At 36.5% G+C, this 12,062-nt stretch overlaps 1 long non-coding RNA gene across 1 annotated transcript; it reads left to right on the top strand.

The window, feature by feature from the left end:
- Positions 1-111: 111 nt before the first annotated feature.
- On the top strand, positions 112-11,083 carry LOC148223441 (uncharacterized). The gene is made up of 3 exons (XR_015804260.1): positions 112-1,764; positions 3,383-3,481; positions 10,525-11,083. It is a non-coding gene; the product is annotated as an uncharacterized LOC148223441 (long non-coding RNA).
- The last annotated feature ends 979 nt before the right edge of the window (positions 11,084-12,062 follow it).

A 12,062-nucleotide genomic window follows, 5' to 3' on the forward strand; every position in this document is an offset into this window, starting at 1 on the left:
TGGAGGAAGGGGCAGCGGCCCCGGGCGCTCTCTGCCCCCGGAATGCGGGGAATGCGAGGCGGCTCCGCCCGGCCCAGCCCCACCGCTGTAGCTGCCCGCGACCCGCTGGGCGTGCGGGGGGAGCCGCGCGGTTACACGAGGCTCGGTGGTCTCCCGTGCTGTAAGCTGAGGTCGCTTCCCGACAGCTTGTCGTGGTCTAACGAAACCCACCTTGGATAGCGTCATGTCTAGCGTCACCTTCCTTCTACCGTTCCCTTCCTTGTGAAACCTGTCTGATGTACAAAACTCCGCTTAGCAGCAGGAGGGGAAGGTATTTTTGTCCTGATGTCAGACTCATGAGATCTGGTCTCGTGTTTGAAAGTAAGGTTCAGTTTCCTTCATTTTCTAGTCTCTCTGTAGAGTTACAACAGCAAAATGAAACTTAACAGCTTGGAAGAAGCCAAGCTCATCTAGAAGTCAAAACAGCACCATATGTTGTACTGCAACACATGCAATGTAGACAAATTTCATATTGCTGTGAGTCTTAAACCCTAATCTACAGCATACATGGACCTACCCAGTGCTCCAACTGTTTCTGAAAATGGCTGGTTTCCAGTCTTTGTTACTTTATTTGCAGAACACCGTGACAAATCTCAGCTAGGAGCGGAAAAAAAAAAGTTAACTTGGCAAGTTTTTGAGGAGCTTAGATAATGTTTGTGTAAATCTTTGAGGGTAAGTGGTAATAGCATAATAATCTCAATGTATAAGCTGGTATGGTAAGCATAACCTATTCATGTAAGATTCTGTAACAGATAATTGTGTAAATTATCTTACTATATACATGCTTAAGATTTCACTGTGTATCCTTCTCAGTGCATTTGCAGGCTCTGGTGTCAGCTTTGTGACAGGTCAAAGCCTCTACCTCTTTCACTACAATAGTCCTACAAGGAAAATCTATTAGCATCGCAAACTAGTACTTTGCCAGTTTCATGTTAGTTTGCAAGTACCAGCTGGGGTGCTACTTGCTGGCAATCACACCAATATCACCCTCAGGTTCCTGTAGACTGTGGTTCCACCTCACACACGGAGCTTTGGAAATAGGTTAGTCTGTGTTATTTCAAACCCCATAGAGAACTCCAAGAACAACTCAGAAGAGTATTTACTTTGCAACTAAGGCTGACTTGAATAAAACAGGCTCTAAAAGGTTCATAGTCATCTATATTAAAAAAGGGGGAGAGTGATTTATGTTCATCAAATTCATATTGAACTTTAATCAACAAAATAATGAGTGAATAGAAATTTACTTGTCCTCTTACTACTTACAGTAATTCTAATTTTAACAAACTAGAAATTGTAAAAGTCTAACACTGAGGAGTTTGTGCACCTTTTGTCATACTTGTTATATAAAAATTAGTCTTTCTCATTAACCAGATTAATTTTCATTGCCAGTAATTCTTAAACAATGGTCTATTTTTTTTTTTCAGGTATACTTGATATCTGACATTTCCCTGCATTCAGTGAGTAATAATAAAAAAATACTGTAAATATCATCCCACTATTACTTTTCCACTGCAACAGCAAGAATGCCTACAAAATGAAAAGTGAGAGAATATGATGTAGACAATTGTTGGGGATGCAGACACTCCTCCACACAACTCCTCTGTTGGAATAATGGCCTGTAGTATAAAAGTTTGTCATTGTGTTGCTTTTGGCAGATGAAGGTTCAGCCAGTGCAGCAACCAGACAGACTGGATACTGAGGGCTAAGAGGAAATGTCTTCAAAAGGTAGAGTATGCACTTTATATGCAAGTCTGCTCCTACTCCTATTTCTGCTTCCCTTGAAAACATCATTTGTCTCAATTCTTCCCATCTCTATTTTCCTATAGAAATGTATTAAGGAAAAAAATATTAACCAATATTTACCAAGTATAATACTTAAAATTCTACCTTGCAGCATGGGAAGTTACTTAACACTTCTCCCACAGCAAAATCTTTTTGGGAACCATTCTCTTAGCAGTCAAGAGACAAAACAGCCTTTATAAAATTTTCTGATTCCAGCTTATAATCAGAAATCTGTTTCCTGTGAGCAGAAAAATGGTTACTTATAATAACGTAATTTTTTTTCCCCATTGCCCATGCATTTACATACCAAATAATTGCTCCAGTTTTGTAGAAATTGTGCTTGGCCCAAGGGGCCAGTGATATCTACAACTCAGTTGCCTTTCTTGGATAACTGAGGTTGCATGAAGGCAGTCAAGATTTGGGGAATGCCTAAGATAAGGAAAGAGAATTTGGTTATGGAAGCAGATAAAGCCAAATTATTTGCTTCCAAATCTGCTTCCTTTGTGAAAGGAGTTCTAATTTAGTCTTTCTAAAGGAAAGGGTTTGTGCTTATTTGTTGGTGTAAGTATTAAGACATTTATACAAGTATCTTTTATTCTCCTCTTGGTTCTTAAAAAACCTCAGCAATTTTATATTTTACAAATTGAAACCACTGTAGCATAGCGCACATTCCTTCAACTTATACTACATAAAAAAATGAAGAAGTAGTGCTTACTGGTTATGGTATGGTGAGTTTTTGAGATGTGCAGAAGTTGTATTTACAGAGAAACTGAAATTTGATTGAAATGCATAAACTGTCTTTTAGTGTTTTGTTTAAGCGTTTGGAATTTATGGGTACATAGAGAAAAATGACTAAAACACGGTATTTAACCTGGGTTTATTGGAAAAAGGGGGTTTAACTGCTGTTAATAAATTTCCAGGCCTCTTATTTGATCATTATTTTTCTTAAGACAAGCAGAGATTCCGAAAAATACAGGTGGCAGACTAACGAAATTTTCAGGAGCACTCCTGCTGAAATTTTGAATCTTTCTTATGTTTTCTCAGTATCTTCTAGAGAGATTTTCAAATGTAGATGTTTTTAAAATTTTAAAAACTAGTATGTCTGAATCTCTCCTGCTTCTTTTCTATGCATAGACAGAAGAAGGAAAATGAGCTTTCCTACCTTTTGAGATCCAAGTGTTCTCCAGTTTTGCATTCACTTGAGATGCTTTTCCAGCGCATAGAAAAATGTTTTCACGCTTTGGAGGTGTCACAGGAAAATCATTTTGAATAATGTAACACTTTTTTCTTTTCATGTGGTTTTATTTTAAATAACAGATACTGCTATTTATAGCCAGCAACAGTGTCAGAGGTCAAACACTTAGGGTGGGATCCATCTTATCCAACTTTACTGATGTAGGAGTTAGGTGTGTCATTTCAATCAGTCATTGAGGCTGTTTCCACAGATAAATTGGGAGGGGAGGGGAGAGGCAGTTCTGCAGGTAATTTATTCACACCGAGATACTCATCCGCTATCTGAGTCTCTCGGTCTTTGAAGGTGCCTATCTCTGTATTGATTTAGGATGGAGCCTGGATGACTAGCTCTGATTGGGGAGCAAACTTTTGGATGGCTACAGTTCAGATGGGTTCCCTCACAACTGGCAGAATAAAATCTCTAAATGTGAGTATGGGTAGGAGCACTGGGTTTTTTTGCATGTATTTAAAGAAAATGATGTCTCTTTGCTAAATGAGTAAGTGGATTACTTTATTACAGAATACAACTCTCCTTTCAAAAATTGTATTTTGCATTTGCTGTAATGCAGGAGGAACTGGCTCTGATTAGGTAAGCAATTTAAGAAGCTGAATGACAGAAGTACTTCTAACTTGCCAGGCAGTTCATGGGGTGGCTACAGTGCAGTGTTGTGTAACAGATAATACAAACAAAAAGACTGAATGTTACATGGGGAGTTTCACAGCAGGAGCCTCAAATCTTTAGTGAAAACAGTGTAAAGTAAGGGTGTATATGTAAAGGAAAGGTATATTAATTGGTTATTGTGGCCTTAATTAACCTTTCATTCCAGAATCATGCTGACTTCCTAAGGCTGCAGCAATAAAGTGTTTGTACTGAACAATAGTCATATGCTGCCATGCTTGAATTCACCTACAGCCAAGGCACTTTAAACCCCACCAAACCTGTTCAGAGATAAATAAACTACAAATAATAACCTAAAGGAAACACTTTGATGTCTGTTTGGTATACAGTATTTAAGACACGTGAACAGGAGACAGATATTTTTTCATCACTGCCTTGTAATATTCTAAAGTGATGTATGCTGGACTAGGTGATTCATGATCTGAAGTTTCCATAGCCCAGCACTCAATGCATCATTCTGAGAAGTGCAACAATTAAAGTCGGAGTGAAGCATTATGTGTGTCTAGCATAGCTGTGTGCACTTCCTGGGATTTGGGTGTCTGGTATGTCATGTGTTCCAGCCCTGCATTTGGTGGATTAGAGGTAATTTCTTTAAACAATATCAGAAATTGTATACTTAATCCAATGCACATGATGCAAAAGCACGTACTTAGTGGGAAATACCATGGGTCTCATTGGGACTGTGTTGGTATCCACTCTCTTAAAATTATTGTACTAAAAGGTATTGGTTTATATTGTAGCTACAGAAGATACAGTCCTGTAAGATGACATGCCATCATCTTTATAGATGGAAAATCTTGTTCTGTGCCCCTGTAATTTATAACAAGAAGCCATTAACCATATGCAAAGCAGTAGAGAAAACAACTTTAATGTCCTGGTAGATGTTCTCTACTTTTAGGCTTTATAGCCATTTGGGCTCTCAGGATGTTTTTTTATAAAAATCCTTTTCCTTGAAATTTTCAATATGTCTATGAGTGCAAGTGTCTGAGATGAGCCAGATGATGGGTTATTAGTGGAAACATTAATTGGAGAGAGTCAATCCTTCACTCTTTTCTATTTAAGTGCTACTGTGTTTTGGGTGTACCATTTGGTTAACATGAGGGGAAAATGATGGGCCATGTTTTAAGATTGAGTCTAGCTTTTTATTTGTTACTGTAAGACTAAAATTGTTCTCATGTATCTCTTCCATGACTTAGTTGTTTTTTACAGTGTCTATATGAAAGAATTTCAAATATTTTCTCTTTCAGCTAAAAGGCTAATGCAGAATTTTGTGATACGTGATCAGTTTCCCCCCATGCTGCAAAAGTTTTGGGTTGTTAGTCTTCAACTTTTCTACTAACCACATCATTCCTTTGTTTTAGATGGCCAACTAGTTACTTAATATAACCCAAACCAATCTCCTTTATTTTCTTATGTTTACTGCTTTATCATATGAAGGTTTGTTTTCATATTAGATTTGTATTAATGCAATATTCAAACCCAGTAATTCCTAATTTGAAACGTGTATCTCCTACTACAATTTTTCATTTTCTTAGTTACCTTCCTTGAGGTAAATAGATCTAGTAATAACAAAAGTGAAGTGGGTATTGTCTAATGAAGCTACTGCTTCCTGCTGTTGAACCTGGTAATGGGTGAACTTGAAGGATTGCAGCTTGGAAGGGGAGATTGGGAAAGTCCTCTGCTCAATTCTGAATTCTGGGATATACTGAAAGATATTTTCCAGCAATTACTGACAAAGTGATGTGCAAAGGAGGCTTAGAGAGGAAAACATGCCTCTGAGCAGAAGAATGGTCATTTAGAGTAGGAGAAAAAAAATATAAACAAAATTAAATGTGTATTTAAGAACCCCTTATCTGTTTATACTTTGTATTTAAACAGCTACATTATTAAGACTACACTACTGGAAATAACATTCTTCACAGGTTTTTTTTGTGTATGTACTTATCACAGATTTTACAGATTAGAATACACAAGGTAAGTCTCCTCTGAAAATATAGTACAGAGTATTATATCAGTTAAATAAAATACCATTGCTAATGTGAAACAGGTTCTGATTTAACAACTCTATGGAAAACATTTCTGCACTCTTTCTCTCACATATGTATCTACATACAGAGAGATACATACATAGATATATATCTATATGTATATGTGAGTGTGTATATATATATATATAAACACCACCTTAAATTACCACTTTTTTGATTACCAAAAATTGTCAGATCATGGCTGTCTTCTATACAAGTATATACAATTTATTGTGAATCTGAGTTTTTCAGTCACAAATGCTACTTTAGTAGTGCATTTTAATAGAAGACCATCTGCACTCAGGTAATCTGACCAACAGATGTAATCTTAACATTTGCAATGATGATTTTTGCATGTTATGAAAATAATGGGTTTGTGCCTTATTGATGCTTAAGGTTGATGCCTTCTGTTTCTCTAAGTATTCCTATTCCACATAAAGCAACAACGTTCTAGTTCAGGGAACATTAATGAGACAAGTTGATTCTCTCTCCAAGTGCCCTGTTTTGTAATCTTCCAGAAATGCATTTCTAAATTTTTTTTTTTTTTTTTTTTTACTACTGTGATCCTACAACAAGGTTTACTACAATTCTTAGCTGCATAAACAGAAGAATGTCAACAGTAGAAGCAGATGAATTGTGTAGGGCATTGATGGAACCTTATTGAAAATGATTCAGTGAAAAGCTCTAGAAATAGTGACAGTAGAAAATATATCACTGGTATGCATGTATTTAGAATCTATTTTAGGTTGACTTATTCAAAGAAGAATACCAAAATATGCAGCTGAACCTGAGAATATTTAGAAGGCTGGAAAGGAGTGTGCTCATCACGGAGGAGTACACCCAATAATAATCTACTTGCTGGGGGATGATTAGATGGTACTTTAAAGGTTTGTCTACTGCTTATGTCTCAAATTCAAAACCAGTATTTCTATTCTGTAAATGGACAAGCTACAGCACAAGGCACTGGAATCTTTTTTCTATTTCTTCCATTTCCTATGGGCAACATTGTTTTCTTGCCTTCTGCCTTTCTTCCTTCTACAAAGGTCGGAGTACATGTTTAATGTACCAGCCTTAATTTAAAAATAGGTGTGATAGCACTAATAAGAATACATAATTTGAAAGCAAAGTAAAAATAACTTTTGCAAGATTCCTTTTCTAGTTGCATTGCTCCAGAAGAATTACTTAAATCAAAGGATGCTGAACAGTATTATGTCTTGGTGTTTACTTAAACCAAGAGTCAGGTCCTTTCTTAAAATTGGTATGACTCAAATTCTTAGCTTACATAAAGAAATGCAGAATTTAAATTTTAGCTAATTGTTTAAAAGAAGTGTCTAGAGATCCTAACTGAGACTAGAAGATTCTTTTCAGCTGTATGTCATATGTGGAATACAACATCAAGAATATAAGGAGAGAATTGTAATGTCAGGTTTAAGAGAATTTAAAAAAGGTTATTTATCTGTACAACTGCACTAAATTAAAAGGTATACCTGAAGCATCATGAGTAAGGAATCAGTAACAGTGCCGAAAAAAGCATAGCTTAAGACATATATATCTATATGTACCAAAAACCCAATAGAGTTAATTATGAAAGTGAAATGCTTTTGGTTAGACCTCCCCTAAAAGGGTATCCTGCCCTGTATTCTTGATCCTCTATCACATGCCTGTTCATATTCTAGTACACTTTATTAATCCCTCCTTTTCCCTCCCATAATACTCTGCTTCTTTTCAGTTTAGTTGTTGCCATTTTGCTTGTTTACATAGCATTCCATATGAAATACCTCACAAGTTTCTACTTCATACCTAAAGAATTCCCCCTTAATTGCAGCAATTCTTAGCATTATCAAAAGCATGCTAAACACAACAGGTTAAAACAAGAAATGAAGACTACAACTAATACTGCAGAAAAAAAAAAATCTGTGTAGGCAGCAGTCACCACAGATGGGATTCATTCAGTACACAGCTCTTACTTCTACCACCCACTTAATCCCCATTATCATTTCCTACCAAACACACTTCATTAGCTCTGAAGAAATCTCTATTGTCTCTCCCAGCAGATCACTGAAGGTACTGTCATGATATGGATATAAAAGTTAAAAGGTCATATCAATTAAAAACCATTCCTTTACAATCCTTTAGAAGGTCATAATAATTAAGCATATTTTCATTTGATGACAACCAATAATATAACTTGATGAACCACTACCAATTTTATCCTTTATAAGTAAAAGTATTCTTCCTGGTAGTACTGAGCATTAGGATATAATCATCCAGTGATTCTCCCTGTTCCTCATTTTTTTGTTCATTTGTCCCAATTAATTAAGTGATAGTATAAACTCCAGAAAGTGATGTACTGTCCCAGAGGAAGGAAGCAAGGCTCTGCCTTTGCTAGAGCACAAGCTGTCATTCCTGATTTCTATACAGGGTGGAGTTCTGCATTCATTTTATTGCTCCCACTGTTGACGCTGATGACAGTTCTTCCAGGAGAGACATCCTTTGATGTGTGCTGTGTAGCTGTGGCTGAGGAGGAAACTTGCATTGCCCTGTTATGAGGGACACCATGACGTAGGGAACTTGGCTGAGGAAATGGCAGAATAGAAAATCTGATTCTTCTGCCCTTTTTCTGCTAAACCAACCCTCCAATCGTTGTGCTATAATCTAGTTATAAAGCAGCGTTGCTGTAAATCAAAGGGTCTAAATTAAAATGGAAAAAAAAACCCAACAAGTGCTTGTTTTGTTATTTTAGAGGGGGAAAACCCCATAAAATTATGCAAAATCACCCAATCTGATTCATAAATAGCTGTATCAGCAGAACTATGAAGAGCAAGGCACTGTGGTGTAAGGGTGCAAACTCCACAGGCTGGTGTAGCTGCTAAAGTGCTCATACTGTTAAACCACAACCAAAGACAGAATTTAATTAAAACGTCTAAATCATCCATTCTTGTGGTGGTCAGTTCATTTGGAGTTAGGAGAGAGTAATTGTTTCCAAGTACTTTGCCTGCAGCAGTGGAGTAGACTACACAAGACTGTCTTATTTATGAGTTTTTAATAAATTACCTAATCAGCCATGTGGCTTTATGTTCTTAAAAATATTAGCTGCTAAATGTTAGTTGCTAAAGGTCATGGAATTATAGTTTGAAGAGTTTGCTGTTCAAGCACTATCTTGTCACTTCTTGTTCCTCCATTTAATGAATTGTTAACTAACATATTGAATGCCTCAGGAAATCTTCATCTTCCTATTCTTTCCTTCCCAGTAATTTCACAGATAATCTGTGAATGAAACAATAGAGGTTTCACACATTGATTTCCTCAGTTTCAGTTCAGCCAGCTGGTGGTGATGTCACACACAGCCACCTGTGTCTAACAAGCACCTGATACTGTTCCTTCCTTAAGAACTGAAAGTTCAAGACACATGTACATACCAGCTCTGTTTTGGTATTTGTACTATAAACACTGGATTGCTATCATGATTCAGATAAACAGGAGACTGGTTCAGCTGTTTTAGTTACTTTGGATCATTTCCTGCAGCTTTACTCATCCTCCCAATTAACATGAATACACATTTGGGCTTTTTCCAAGTTAGCCATTAAGGAGGTTAAGTAGGTTGGGCCTTGTGACTAATGTTTCCTTGGCTCTTACTGTATTTTGCTACTCCCCTAGAGTATTCTATCATACTTTATTAGCATGCAGGAGAAACTCTGAGATGCCGGATTGTAGGACAGCACTTAAAATGTTCTAGAAATCCCCAAGCTTCAAAATGAGAAATCCCAGTCATAAGTAAGACCCAGTATGAAAGGGCAAATACAGAAGTACTTGTACTGTAAAAAGACATCTTGCATTAGCATTGTCATTATTAATACAGTTTCCTACTGCTGAGCTTTCATGTTCTGTATTGATTAAAAAAAAAAAGTTACCAGTGCCACAACAAAACTTAGTCAAGAGCAAGAGGATGCTGTAGTAATTGGATGAGGTTCTTCAACCCCTATATATATTTGCTGCTCCACTAACATGGTAAACGTAGTAAACAGGTTTTGTCACTGATGATGCCTCATGACAGACAACAAATCAAGAATGCAGTTGCTTAACTATTTTACTACATAAAGTTTAAATGTAATCCTGCTTTAGAAATGTCAGCAATATAAAGAGGCAGCAGCTAAAGGAAAGGAACGTAACCCATCAATGTGCAGTAAGCATATCCCTCACCAGTGTTGTGAATCATGATGAATATTACATCCATGGATTAAAGTCTTGATCTTACATAGTCATTTGCATAGCAAATGGGTTTCTTCAGGAGCTGAGTATTGTCTGTTTAGACACTTACCTGGAACAGGAAAATATTTTTGTTTTAAGTTAGCTTTAGAAATCACCTTATCTAAATTACTAAAAAAGAAAGGCACATATCCTAAAATAAGAGTATTCACTTCAAGGGTGGGTACTCCTTGAAATATTTGTCTACTGAGGGCTACGCTCCAGGTGCTGGTGCTGCAATGAAAATTGATTACTCTTTCCACACTTTACTGTAAATATGAAATGCTTCTTAAAATGCCTTAGTTTGCTTTCGTCTATAGTGTTTTACATTACTTCAGCATAGAGAAGCAGGAAGTATAGATAGTACTACAGGTATTACATGCTATGGGTGTGTTCATTTCTGCTTTCGAGTGAAGCCGTGACTGAATTTCCTCCTTCTGTATGCTACTCAAGTAAAAAATCAAACCAAAACATCTATTTAAACATGAACACCAGTCTTACTTCCCCTATCTTTTGCAGGTACTTGTGTTAAGGATCACAAAGGAGGGAATATTCATAGCCTTCACAGAAATACCTGACAGAGAAGCAACAATGGAAGAACCAGCTGCATGTAGCATTGTTTCAGTCTAAATTATAATTTTTATAACCCAGGCACTGCTGCCCATATGTACATTTTTTCCCTACTAGAAAATCAAGCAAGTCAGATAAAAAGAAGTGTTAAGACTTGAAGCAGGTTAAGTTTACCTAGAAGTGCAGTTAAGTGTGCTCCAAGGGCAGGTCAGCAGAAGCTCTTCTTGCCTTCCAGCCCAGGAGATCAGAAGAACCTGTTGATGCACCTCAGTGCCAATGGTCTGGCTATGGTGAAGCAAATCTTGCAGTGATTAATGTTTTTTTCCTGGTCTGTTTGCCTGAACTCTGTAATTGAAAATTGCTAAAGCAGGTCATTTGAAATATGTGTGGTATCTTAGGAACTATAACTTAGTGATCATAAATTTGCATTACAAATGCTCTTACAGCTCCTTACTTGGCACAAATTTTCAATCTGAACTGCTAATTAAATATACCACAACTCACCCATCCTGTAATTTCCATTGGCCTAATATCTATTCGTTTAAGCTCCATTTTCTTCTAGTTTTTACTCTCTATTCCCTTCTTTTGGATGCTTTTGATTTTATGTAAAAAAAATCGAGTAGTGAGTTCTTCTGATTTCTCACATATTTCTGCAGTGAGGAAACAGAAAAACCCATATAGAAATGATTAAAGAAATCAGCTAAAACAGATCAAGGAAAGATTCAACAAAGAAAACGGTAGAAGGGGGAATAAATGTCAAAAATACATGAAGGACAGATGTCACCTTTTCAAATTCAGTGATGCTAAACTTGTCTTTTTAAAAAAAGCTTTCACAGAAATAAAACTGGTGATTTGACTATACTCAGTAGGTACAGCTATTAACCATAAGTATAAATTTTGAAGAAATTAAAAGCAACAGTATTTGGAATGTTTACCATCAGCAGGTAGGGTTATCAAGTTCCTGAGTATTCAAATACAAAACATTTAAGCTATGGCCAGATACTGCAACCGGGAGATTGAAAAGCAAAACTTTAATCAAGCTGAAAGATTTAAGATGTTTCAGTGAAGTAGTTAAAAAGAAGTACGTAAGCATTAAGTCATTAAAATAACTTAAGCCTCTTAATCTTCTCAAAGGCAGATTAGGCTAAATTTAAACAAAACATGACATGAAGTCTAGTTTTGGTTTTACACACTATGTATCCTTGGAACAGAATTTAGTATGTGTAGTTCTGAACACTGATTTCCACAAGATAGCATATTGTTCCTACAGTCTCCAAAATACACTTGCTATGGAGTTCTAACAGCTATCTGCAAATCCACTAATGACCCATCCTAATAATGCAAGTATTACTTCTACACTTTCAGGGAAAAGGAAAAACTCTTTGAAGCCAGTTAAATGTTTGCGTTCATACCAACTGCTAGTGCGTGATTTCATTATTCCCTTTAAATTCTGAGGTTTTCGTAAGTTGCAATGGCAAATGAATGTC

The sequence above is a fragment of the Sturnus vulgaris genome, chromosome 6 (assembly GCF_052056855.1).
Source record: "Sturnus vulgaris isolate bStuVul1 chromosome 6, bStuVul1.hap1, whole genome shotgun sequence".
NCBI classification, from domain to species: domain Eukaryota; kingdom Metazoa; phylum Chordata; class Aves; order Passeriformes; family Sturnidae; genus Sturnus; species Sturnus vulgaris.